Consider the following 12,627-nt stretch of genomic DNA (forward strand, 5'->3'; position numbering starts at 1 on the left):
TGTAGACATGGCCCTAACTATTATCTAGATAGCAGGGCTTGAGAAGGCCATTTCACCACTCACCCTGAGTGAGCAGATATTTTGAATGAGGTGGTAGCTGGGGAGTGGAAGTAGCAGCTAAAGGAGGTGGTGGCCTGAGAAAAAGCATCTGTAGTAATGGCAGGAGAAAACAGACTGGGGGTATGTCTACACTACCCTCCTAGTTCGAACTAGGAGGGTAATATAGGCATACCATACTTGCAAATGAAGCCCGGGATTTGAATTTCCCAGGCTTCATTTGCATAAGCGGGGAGCCGCCATTTTTAAAACCCCGCTGGTTCGAACCCCGTGCAGCGCGGCTACACGGGGCATGAACTAGGTAGTTCGAACTAGGCTTCCTATTCCGAACTACCGGTACACCTCGTTCCACGTTCCACGAGGTGTACCGGTAGTTTGGAATAGGAAGCCTAGTTCGAACTACCTAGTTCGAGCCCCGTGTAGCCGCGCTGCACAGGGTTCGAACCAGCGGGGTTTTAAAAATGGCGGCTCCCCGCTTATGCAAATGAAGCCCAGGAAATTCAAATCCCGGGCTTCATTTGCAAGTGCGGTATGCCTACATTACCCCGCTAGTTCAAACTAGCGGGGTAGTGTAGACATACCCAGGGAGAGGCATTTGGGGTAACTGGTACTGCTGCAGTGAATTCCTTGACAAGCTTTGATTTCTAAATCAAGATGATTTCCATTGACATTTGAGCTCTGGAGGGGATTACATAATTTCTACAGATTGTCAGTATGCTTTTAATCAGACTTAGCACTTATGTAGTGCTCACCTTTGAAGTGCTTTACAAGCAAATTATAGGAAATAGGGTATATTTTTGCTTCTTTCGTCATGCACAGATACAAGATATTCAGGAAAATGCAATAGATTCCATGGTGAAAATTGAGGCTATACCCACACTGTGCAGTTTGAATAGTGGGTAAAATGTGGAGATAAAAAGACAAATTTGTCTGGAAATGTGTTCCCTACATTCACTAAATACAGATAGCATTTTATCTGGATACAATGCAAAATGTCAGCAATTCAGTTTTTCTTGGTAGGTAGCACTAATGGAATTTTGTTTGTATTGACATAGGTTCCTTTGGTTTCTTTACTCTTTACACGCAGAAAAAAATAATATGCTTCTTTTAAGGCTTCCGTGCAGCCTTATTTTGGGCCAGGTAGAAACCATGCCTGGCTCCAACAGCAAAAAGAGATTCAAGAAATGTTATTTAGGTGCTGCACTATTCCTGAATCTGATGTCCATTTCAGATATTTGCTTTGCTTTGGACACAGTGTGCCATGAAGCTGTGTCTTGGATCTGACTTAGAACATTACATCAGGCTTCAGGTGCAGCTTATCTTACAGAGCCTTCAAGCAGATGGTATAATTCTGGGCACAAGCTTAATGCCTACACTAGAACTACCAGCTTCAGTGGACAGGCCTGCTTCCAAGGAGCCCAAGATGCAAGTTCTCTCTGTAGCTACAGTACCACCCTCCACAAAGTGCATTAATCCCAGCTCAGGAAGGCTTTGTAAGCGCACTTTTAACAGTGAGCCTCAATAATGTGTTGTGGAGTACTGTGCTCTTCCTGGCCCTGTTATTCCAGGGCCATTTAGGAATTGTGTGGTTCTCAGTGTACACCTATGAATATAGCACTGTCACTGTGCCTATTAATTTTGCAGTGCTTGCGGCACATTTATAATTATAACACTGTGTTTGTCACTGATCCTGTGAGTTGTGTCACACTGTACAGTAAAAAGGAAGTGGGTAATTTCAGAACTACTAGGCACTCTGCAGCGTAAGTTGTAAACTTACAAAAATGAATTATTTTCCAAAGAATAGAATTTTATTCAGTAATAAAACCAGTGCAAAAAAATCTGCTCCATTTAAAAGCAGGTAGATTAAAAACTTAATAAAATTAATGGAACAGAATTTAACAAAGGAAAAAAACATTTGTGTCAACTTTACTGACATGTGCAGTACCCATGCTTTCCCAGGTCAGTGCATGTAAAGAGGAGTGGAGTGGCAAATATAGGAATGCAGCCACTGATACAGTGTTCAATCCTGGGGTGGTGGGTGAAAAGTGGTGCTGTAATGGAGTTCTTCATGGACTGCAAAGAGAGGTGACCCTGTAATTGTTGGACTTGTAGGTCTGTAGCATCTGTGGTTGCTGCCAGAAAAGGCACATTATGTCCTAAGACTTCTCCCTCTTTTTCCTGCTGGGTCTTCCTAGCCTTCCTCCTGTCCGCAGGCCCACCGACAGGGTGGAGCAAAGGGGACAACTACCCTGGGGCCTGGCAATTCAAAAGGACCCAGGGCTCGCAGCTGCTGCTACTGTGATAATGACCAGAACCCTGGGCTCTTTAAATCACCTCCAGAGCCTGAGTGGTGTGCACTGGAAGGCATTAAAGGCTGGCTGGTGGGGGTGGTGTGGGCAGCGCTGAATAAGGATGTTAAGGACTAGTCAACTATCCGATAAGCATTTGCTTATCCCGGGCTCTGCTGAAATGCTACACGGGGCCCAGGATCACCTGGGGAGTGCCCAGCTGACCCCAGGCTTCACGGCGCTTCCCCTTTGAAATGCTAAGGTGGCATTTCAAAGGGGCAGCCACCGCACAGCTGATCCTCAGCTCAGCTGTGCGGCACTGCCCCTTTAAAATGCAGACTTGACATTTCAAAGGGGCAGTGCTGCACAGCTGAGCCCGCAATCAGCTGTGCAGCAGCTGCCCCTTTGAAGGCTGCCTCCATGTTTCAAAGGGGCAGCCGTGGAGCCCGCTGTCAGCTGGGGACTCCCCAGCTGATTCCGGGCTTCATGTGGCATTTCCCCAGAACCTGGGGTCATCTGAGGAGTCCCCCTCTGACCCCGAGCTCCATGGCTTTGAAGTGCACAAGAGCCCCCACTGGGGACTCTTGTACATCAGCTCGGAGTCAGCAGGACTTCTCGCTGGCCCCGGGCTGTGTGCAGAGTTCCACATTCCTCCTTTAAAATATACAAGAGCCCCCATGGGGGACTCTTGTACATTTCAAAGGAGAAATGCAGAAGTGCCTATTGACTAGTCGAGGAGTCAATGGAAATGCTCGACTACTCAGTTAACCACCATTTAACATGCTTAGTGCTGAGGTCTGGCTGCTTTTCGCCTCACTCTTTCTGCCTGAGACCCCACCCCTTCTGAGTGTGCGGAGATGGGCTCTCCACCCCACCTTGCCCATGGCCTCAGCAGTTCTGTCGGCTCCTCTGCCTGTTCACATTTTCCTTCTTCAGGCTGTCTGCAATGTCCACTCTCCATGCCCTTTGCTCACATTGTGAAGCATCACTGGTTTGCAGGATCTCATTGTATGGGTCTCCCCAAAGCCTCTTATTTCGCCTCCTTATCTGGCTCAGGTGTTCCTCATGAGTAGAGGCAGAAACCCCTCAAGACCGCAGTAAGCAACAGCTGCAGATAAAACACATGGGGCAACATTATCAGTATAGTCACATTGAAAAGTGAAAGTTTACATTCAGAACCAGGGGTGATAGTAACTTAAACTTCTTAAAGGCTTCAGGGGGTAGCTGAGTTAGTCTGTACAGGATACACTTAAAAAACAACAAATAGTCTGGTAGCACTTTAAAGACTAACAAAACATGTAGATAATATCATGAGCTTTCGTGGGCACAGCCCACTTCTGATACCATCTACATGGTTTGTTATTTTTTAAAGTGCTACCAGACTATTTGTTGTTTTATAAGTTACTTCTTAAAGGTACTGTCATATTGCAAACTCCTCAGGGTGGACCTCCGAGCAGGAGGTTGTGGCGGAGGATAAGGGGGGGATTTAAGTGTGTTGTACGTGAGGCTCAAGGCAGGGGGTTGGAAGGGTGAAAGATCAAAAGGGACAAGGCAAAAATGTCAATCTAGTAGCTACAATGTGGGAATGTCAACAATGTATTTTAGAACTGATTAAAACCCTATTTCAAACCCCACTTGTAGTTAGAATATCATAATTATACTTCAAAAAGTCCTGAATAGGGCAGGAGGATGAAAATTCTGCTCACAAAGCATTCTGTGATTTCAAAAGTAGGCTTTATTTCAAATTGAAATGAAACTCCAAAATTCTCAAAGGAAAAATATGGGAGGAAAACTACTTTTAATTTGATATTACAAAATTGAAAAAGTTTAAAAACAGGAAGTCATTCAAATAAAAATATTTCATTTAAAAAATATCAAAATAAAACATTTTGACTTTTTCAGGATTTTTTGTTTTGTTTTTGCTTCACAAAGAAATTTTGGCAAAAGTGACATCATTTTACAAAACATTTCAATTGATGGAACTGTATTTCTTGATGGAAAATGGTTCTATCAAAGTTTTTCTGACTAGTTCTGAACCATATTTATGGTACCACTTATTTTGCTACAGTCCCTGTGCAAATAGTACTTCTATAGAAAGGACTGTGCATGAACCAGAGAAAAGGATGAAAGGAGAAGGAAGTATAAGGTCTTCTAGAAAAAATCAGCAGTGAGACAAGTGATTTTCTGTACCATCCACATAAACAAGGTAAAGTATCAACAAAAATTTGACTGATTCAATGACACAGTAACAGAACAGAAAATGTGTCATTTATGTCCAATCCTGGAGTGTAGCAGCAAAAATGTAAATTAGTTTGCAATCTTTGATATTGCTATTCTGGCACCAAACTGTACGTGCCATTTTGAGTAGACAGTTCATAAACACAGTAAAAAAGGCATGTCTGGGAAGGAAACTACAGAAAGAGCTGGGAGCAACCCATATTAAAAGTTGTCTAACATTTCCCATCAGAAGAAATATTTGCAATTATTATTATTATTGGTGAAGCTCTAGCAACCCTATTGTTTGCAAAGGGTCATAGATATTCAGCAGGGAGAAAGCCCTGATGCCAGAGAAGTGCCTTTTATTTGTCTCATGAACTTCTGTTCAGGTTTTTCTAAGAAACGTATGAAAACTGTCATTTCCCTTCTATTGTTTGCATTGTCAAACTGACCATGAATGCTAATCTAAGGCTGGTCTATGGCGCAGCACACCCTGAACTGAGAAGCTCATGAACAGATAACCTCTTGGTGTGAGGGGGGAGAGGCATGCAAGAGAAGCCAGTTTGGGCTTCACCATGACTACGTCTCAGATCCAGAACATGTTCCAAAGCACTCCCCCCTCTCTCCTCCAGCAAGATCACTTTCCTGAGAGATAACAGCCTTACTGCTAGCTAAATTAGTTAGCCTTGTAGTTTAAGTTGAGTTGAATTAAGGGAAAAAACCCTGCCAACAATGCATGAGAAGAGTGTAACAATTTCAGAATAGAATTTGTTTTTATCTTTTTCTTTTTAAAAAATCCGAAACGCCTGACAACGTTAAAAACAATGTTATGTAGGTTGTGAAGCCAAGCATTCAAAAGTTGGGAATTGCCACAATTAACTTTGGCTGTGCAGCACACTGTATCCAGGTAGTCTTTTTCCACAGGACCCTTGCCTCATTTAGTGCAGAAAATGGATGATACTCAGGAAATGAATCAACGCTATTTGGTGAATCCGGTTATTTGTAGGTTCTCTGACTCATTTGCTCTAGAAGTTGGAAGATGTGCAGAGAATGAGGCAAAGCACTGCAAGAAGAGAAAGGATAGCCTTGCAGTTCAGGTATTGAATTGCATACAGGAAAGCTCAGTACTGCTCCTGCTTTTGCCACAGAGTTCCTATAAGCAAGTCACTTAAACCAACATGTTGGCAGATGGCAATCAACTAAGTGTCCAGGTGAGGTATTTGGGGTCCAACATGATGAAGTGCTAAGCACTCACGATTGCAATGGAACTTTAGGGAGCAATAAGGCAATGTGGTCTGAAGGACTAAACAGTGTTCCAAGTCAGAAGACCCCAAGGTCTAATGCTGGTGTAACCCACACACTGTGGCTATGTCTACACTCGCGGCTTCTTGTGCGAGTAATATGCAAATGAGGCTAAGCATGGAATATTGCCGAGCCTCATTTGCATACCTAATGAGGCACCATTTTTTTCAGAAGAGGCTCTTGCGGAAGAAGGAGTGTCTACACTGCCCGTTCTTGCACAAGAAAAACCCTCTTGTGCAAGGGTATTCTGTTGATATGCTTTTTAGTAGTTAAATTCTTGGACATTCATTGCTTATTAAAAGTGCTGTGTGGGAATTGGGTAAATATTGCATTTTATTAATATCTGTAGATCTGACTTAAATGAAGTCTATGTGTTGTGTAGTCTTGCCTTACTCTTTGTATTCATGCCTATAAGTGTGAAAGAGGCTATTTGTATATATATTTGCATATATATGCAACCACACTTAAGTTGACGCCCTCAGCATGTGCTGTGAGCATCATTGTGGCCCCCGGGGCTTCCAAAGTTGAGTATCCCTGCTTTAATCTACTCATTGTCCTATCTCACAGTACAAATATCATTTTTAGAAATATATTAAATTTGAATACTATTGGAATGTATGCAGTTTCCTTCCAATGTATATTTTTAAAAAATTTTGTGAGGAAATTTTCCTCACTTTTTTGTTAGCTCCATTGAGATTTGACTTAGTACTTAAAGAATCATAAAGGGCCACAAATTCAGTAGTTCAGAGAACAGAGCTCATTGTAAACAAAAAGCAAGATATATTTTGTGGTTTAGTAAAACAAAAAAACATTTTCACTCTCAGCCAGGTAATGCTGCATGTATACATCTCCACAAAAGACAGAAAAGCAACAAGTACTCACTGAAAGCTAGCAAATCTCAGTATCTTTATTTTATTTTGTATACAACACAGTCTATCATCATACTGGAAAGTTTTAGTAATAATAGATCACTAAAAATAGTACACCAAAAAAAATTCCAAAATGTATAAATGTATATAAAAACAAATCTATAAACACCTTTATATATGGCATGAGCTGGACAGCTGTACTAATATGGTTACTGTGACTTCAAATGCAGCTACTAAATACACCATAGTCACCTGCTCTATCTTAGGTAAGAAGCAGTTAAGTGTCAACATGCTAATGCAATAAATCACAGTGATCAAAAGTCTCTGGCAATTTAGAGATAACAAATATTTTAACCACAAGTATCCAGAATAAATGACTGAGAATACCCTTGAGTATACAGTGTAGTGATTATACTAAAGTAGAAGGAGTGGCTGAGATTCATCAGGGCAATGCTGCAAAAGGGCCTCCGTGGGCTGGGGGCCAGCCTGCAGATGCCCTGCTGCACTCCCACCCATTGGCCAATCGGGGTCTGGACTCAGGGGAGTGCGTAAAGTCTCTTCCTCCGCCAGGGGCGCATGACACTTAGAATCAATCGACTGCACACCCCGTGCAGGGCAGGGGCAGGGAGCAAGAGACTTTGTGCGCTCTCTCCACTCTGCAAGGGGCATGTGGCAGTTTGACTCTAAATGCTGTGTGCCCCTTGCAGGATTGGGACAGGGTGAGAGGGAGGAGATTTCACATGCTCCACCCACCCCCAGGCCCTGACTGACCTGGAGGCAGGGGGAGCACGCAAAGTCTCCTCCCGCCCTGCAAGGGGCACCCAGTGCTTAGAGTCAACCATCAGCTGCTGCTCAGTTGATGGACTGTAAGTGCAGTGTCCCCTTGCAGGGCAGGGGTAGGGAAGGAGAGACTTCCTGGGTTCCCCTATGCCCCCAGGCCCTGAATGACCTGGGAGCAGGGGGGGGGAGCAAAGTCTCCTCCAGCCACCAGGGTTCAGAACAGCTGGCAGTTCTCTCTGGGAGAGAAGGGCAAAGACGTCACTGCTTCTCCCATCCCCAGGCCAATCCGGGTCTGTGAGCGGGGAAACACGGAAGTGTCCCCTGCCCCTTCTGGGGAGGCTCAGGGCCATTTCAAAAATTTCTGAAGTGTCCCCCAGTCTAAAATTATTGCCCACCCCCGGTTCAGGAAAACGGATTCAGAGATGAAACATGACATTTAGTTTTTAGTGGCATTCAGATCTGCCAAGTAGACTCTTCTCATTTGAAGTCCTACTAACGCAATAGGTCTTCACATGGTTTATATGCAAGGATCCACTTGCACAGACCCAATAGCAGGATTGGCACCTAAATATGTAAATGTAACATATGCAGTTGGATAGAAATAATGATCAAGTACAGATTGAGACTCCATTGATGCATAACACCTTGTACTGATTCTCTGCACACTGGTGAATTTCATCCTCTGTCCCTTAAAGAGAGTGAGGTTCTCATGTCAACTCACATGAACAGTACTAATTGGCTCCAAAGAGATTTGTATCTAGCCCTTCTCACAAGGGAAGCTGGTATGAAAAGAGCCTTATGCAATGCAAGGAAAAATAATGAGATTCTTCAGGGGCCTCAACCAGCATGGAGTGGTCCTTGGTGAAAAATAACTAATAAAATGCACAAGGGAAATCTGACATATGCAGTGTTATTCACATGTACACGTACACACACAAACACACAAAGTACGGGGATTGAAAGAAACCCTAAAATTCCAGTAGCTCATTGTGACGGGGCAGAGACGCTCCGCACTCTGGACCGCCCGGTGGCCGCATGCCTGGCAGCTCTCGGGACGGAGCCGGGAGCCTCGGAGCCGGCCAGCCCGCGATCAGCCGCCCAAGCGGCCTCGACGCTAACCGCGGGGCGATGCACCAGGTGTTCCTGGGCGGCCGCGGCAGTGAGACGCCCAGGCAAGCTGGAGATTCCCGGCAACGTCACTGCGCAGGTGATGTCACCACGCCGCTGCGGCGCAGGGCCGGAAACGAGCCCACGCCAGGCCGGGCAGGGCACCTCTGGAGGGAAGTGGCACGGGAATTTAAACCCCGGCTGGCGTCGCTGGAAGGAGGGAGCACCGAGAGTGTCCTCCCGTGGAAGAGGACAACGGATGGGACCCAAGCCGAGGAGGTAAGCCCCGACTCGGCGGTCCAAACCCGGTGGAAAGAGGAAGCAGCCCCGGGCGGGCAAAGGGAGCCTGCGGGCTGGTGCATTACAGCAGACACCCTGCCAGCTAGACCGGACAACCCTGACGTCCAAGTCCTTAGGGCCCTGGGCTGGGATCCGTGAGAGGGGGTGGGCCCGGACCCCCCTCTCCCCATTGCGGGAGGCAAGCCGACCTCTAACTAAAAAGAGGCCCGGTGGGCCGACAGTACAATTAACTAGGATGCCGGTAGGCGATTTATGGGGTGACGGGATCACGGGATTAGGGGAAGAGACAGAAAGGACGAACGCGACCACGGGCGAACACATTTACGCTCATCAATAGCTAAGAGGCCCTGTGCCACTAAAGAATAGCTTAAGGTGACTTTTGGTAATTACTTCAGCATTTTAAACATCCAAAGAATCGCAAAGGCAAGGATGGGGGAACTCAAACCACAATCTCTGAGGGTGCATCTACACAGCACAGTTATTTCCGAAATAAGAATGTGAGTGTCTACACAGCAATTCCGTTATTTCAAAAGAACGGATGGCTTATTTCGATAGCTGTAAACCTCATTTCACAAGGAATAACGCTTATTCCGAAATAGCTATTATGGAATAGCAGTAGTATGGATGCTCCGGAGCAGCTATTTCGACATAGCTCCTCCCCAGGGCCATTCAAAGAAATTACTCCCCAGTGCCTCTTAGGGCTCTAAATCAAGGTAGCACATCCACATAAGGGAAGCCTGCCTCAGACTGATTTTGAGGCTTCCCTGTAGTGTAGACGTGCTATTTCGAAATAAGATATTTCGGAAAAAAATTCTGAAATAAGCTATATTTCAAAATAAGCATGCTGTGCAGACGTACCCTGAGAGATTTGAGATTTCTGAAAAAGTGATTTATAGTTTAATAGTTCGTGTTACTAAAGCTTCAATTCACAACCCATTTAAATGAACTGGGCTGGAGGCTGGTGTCAGTTTGTTGCAGACTCAACAAGAAAGCACTATATGTATAAGCAGGGGTGCATCTCCAGAGTTCACCTCCTACCCTAGGCAAAAGAGGGGAAAGAGACACCTTACTCGCTCTGCTGTTTGGGCACTCGCTGCTCTACTGGCCACTTGTGCAACACACCTCTCCACCAGCCATCTTCTCAGGGCCGGCCTACAACATTTTGGCACCTCAGGCCGGGAGCTCAAATGACACCCCATACTCCCTCGCTTGAGCCAAAACTTTGAAAGGTCTCAATTCTCTGGGTCCTAGTGGCGCCCCCTTCTCCCCCCACAGTCTGGCACCTGAGGAGGCCGCCTCAGTTCGCCTCATGGTAAGACCAGCCCAGCATCTTCTGGTTACCCCCGCTTGCTCACTGCCCTCGCTGCCTCCCCACCAGCTGCCCTTCTGGCTGTTCATCACATGTTTTTCCCTCACCAGCCACTCATTCATCAGCTGTCTGTCACCTGCTGCTGCTACCTGCCTCTCTGCTGTGACCTCTGCATCATCAATCTCTTAATAGCTTTCAGCTCTTTCCAGGCTGGGCAGAAATACTATCCCATGTCAAGTGATTTCAGCTTTTAGTAATTTCCAGCACTGGGCAGAAATCATAGGCCTACCACAATTGGTTTCAGCTCAGGCTGAGCATTTAAAATAACATAGAGACTCCTAATGAAGTCTGTTGAGCTCTGTTGTCAGATCAGTGTGGAGAAACAGGTTGGATCAATCTACAGAGGACCGTTGGTGACAATGAACAATCTCCTTATTAAGATACCTGTCCCCTCCCTCACTTTCACATGGCTCTAACATACAAGACCCTGCATTAATGAGGTTCCTTCAATTGAGGATGGCCCCCTCGCTTGGGACAGATTTAAGCATAGTCCTGCTTCCCTGTACTCATTGGTAACCATATTTCACTATCCCTGCATTCAGTATTAAAGTGATTTATACCCAACACCACATTTTGACACAGCTGTATCTGCTGAATATGTAAGCAGAGCTGGAGCAAACTGTATTTACATAAACATACCCAAGTCTCTCCCCATCCCAGCTAGCTGTCAGGGAAGCATTCATTCAGACCCTGCTTATACATGTACTCACATTTTGAAGTTATCTTTTCATCAAAAAACTAGATTTTTTTTGTTAAAGAAATGAAAGGTTAAAACCTACGGGAGGGCCACCACAGGAGTGCCACTACAGCTTGCCACTGAGTTCTGGGTCACTTTAAAACCTTCTGTATACAAAGGGGAATTCTCTTCTTTGTAATAAACTCAGTGAAGAGAACAGCATGGAGAGAAAGCTGCTATGTGGGTTTCCCAATTAAATAAAAGTATATGAATTTATTTTAATTATATTTAATTAATTGGCCAAGCTTCCATGCCTTACATTCACCTTGATGGCCTTTCTCTGTGTGGATGCAACACAGTAACTTCTGAACACCACAAATGATCAACTCCAACATTTCAGCAAGTGTTCAAAGCATAAATGAAACAGCAATTCCTTATGTACATCAGAAGACAAAGTCTGCAAAAAGAACGGATGGTCCACTGGATCACCAAGGATGAAAGGGATCAATGAAGGAAGGTCAAATCATTGCTGAGAAGCTCAAGGATTTCCTTGAGAATGTTGGGGAGATACCTACCCTCAAGCCTGATCTTTTCTGATAATAAAGATGAGGTACTCTCAGAGACTGAGGCAACAGAACTAGTAATAATGAAGAGCAAACTGCTAGTTCAGCATCATGTCTTCCAGCAGTGGCCAATGCCTAGTGCTCCAGAGGGAATGAACAGAACAGGTCATCATCAAGTAATCCATTCCCTGTTACCCATTCCCAGCGTCTGGAAAACAGAGGGTAGGGATACCTGCCCATCCTAATAACCATTGATGGACCTCTCCTCCAAGAGCTTATCTAGTTGTTGTTTTATAATTTTTTCTTCAGCCATGACACTATATTGCTCTTTAGGGTCTTTCTTCCAGATCCAGCCAAGATGAAAAAGGAAAGTTGGACAAGTGCCAGCTCATAATTCAACAAACCTTGGGTATCAACATCTCTGGACCAGGTGATAACTGTCAGCTTGCTCAGTATTTGACAATCATTATTGCTTGTATTGTATTCTACTTCTTTTGTTTGATTGCTATGTTGAGATTAGCAAATTATGTGAGACTGTGCCTTTTTATGGGATCAAAGAGGCCTACCTCACTCCTTTGGAGTCTGCTGGTTACAAGCTGCTTCATTTCTGGTGTGCAATTGTCTCTTATACACAAACTTTCTGCAATTTCAGGTAGGGCACAGTAGATGTTGTTGCAATGTTTACAAGTGTCTGTCTGTTGTCTGGGCTTGATCCAGGTTCAATGCTAAAAGTATTTGTCATTCTTTTGGTCACAACTTTTATATTATCTTCAACAGCAGTTTGTTTAATCTGCAACCCTGTACTTCGTGGTAGCTTTTTTGTGGAGATCTGTGCTCAAGGACATAGTGTACACATTTGTGTTGTCAGTCATAGTTGTTACAGTTGCCTTAAAATGTGCAGGAAATGCTTAGTCAGATCCTTATCTTTTGTGCAAAGATGCTGATGCTCCCCATAGTCCTTGTTATATCTCGCTATATGTCACTGAAGGATCTGGCAGTATAGTATGCTGCTTCTTGATTATCATATATCTAATTCCTCCTCCAGAAGTCTGGCTTCTGCTACAATTACACAACCCCATCTAGCATAATTCACATGACA

The 12,627-nt window shown here is 44.7% G+C and overlaps 1 long non-coding RNA gene across 2 annotated transcripts in view; it reads right to left on the reverse strand.

Annotated features, from left to right (window-relative positions):
- Window positions 1-582: 582 nt before the first annotated feature.
- Window positions 583-12,627, reverse strand: part of LOC142826526 (uncharacterized) — a 31,790-nt gene continuing 19,745 nt past the window's right edge. For both annotated transcript variants that reach the window (XR_012900719.2, XR_012900718.2), the window contains exon 3: window positions 583-3,453. This is a non-coding gene — a long non-coding RNA (uncharacterized LOC142826526). The remainder of the gene's footprint in view (window positions 3,454-12,627) is intronic.

This window comes from Pelodiscus sinensis, chromosome 1 (genome assembly GCF_052426305.1).
Source record: "Pelodiscus sinensis isolate ZL-2025 chromosome 1, ASM5242630v1, whole genome shotgun sequence".
In the NCBI taxonomy this organism is placed as follows: Eukaryota; Metazoa; Chordata; order Testudines; family Trionychidae; genus Pelodiscus; species Pelodiscus sinensis.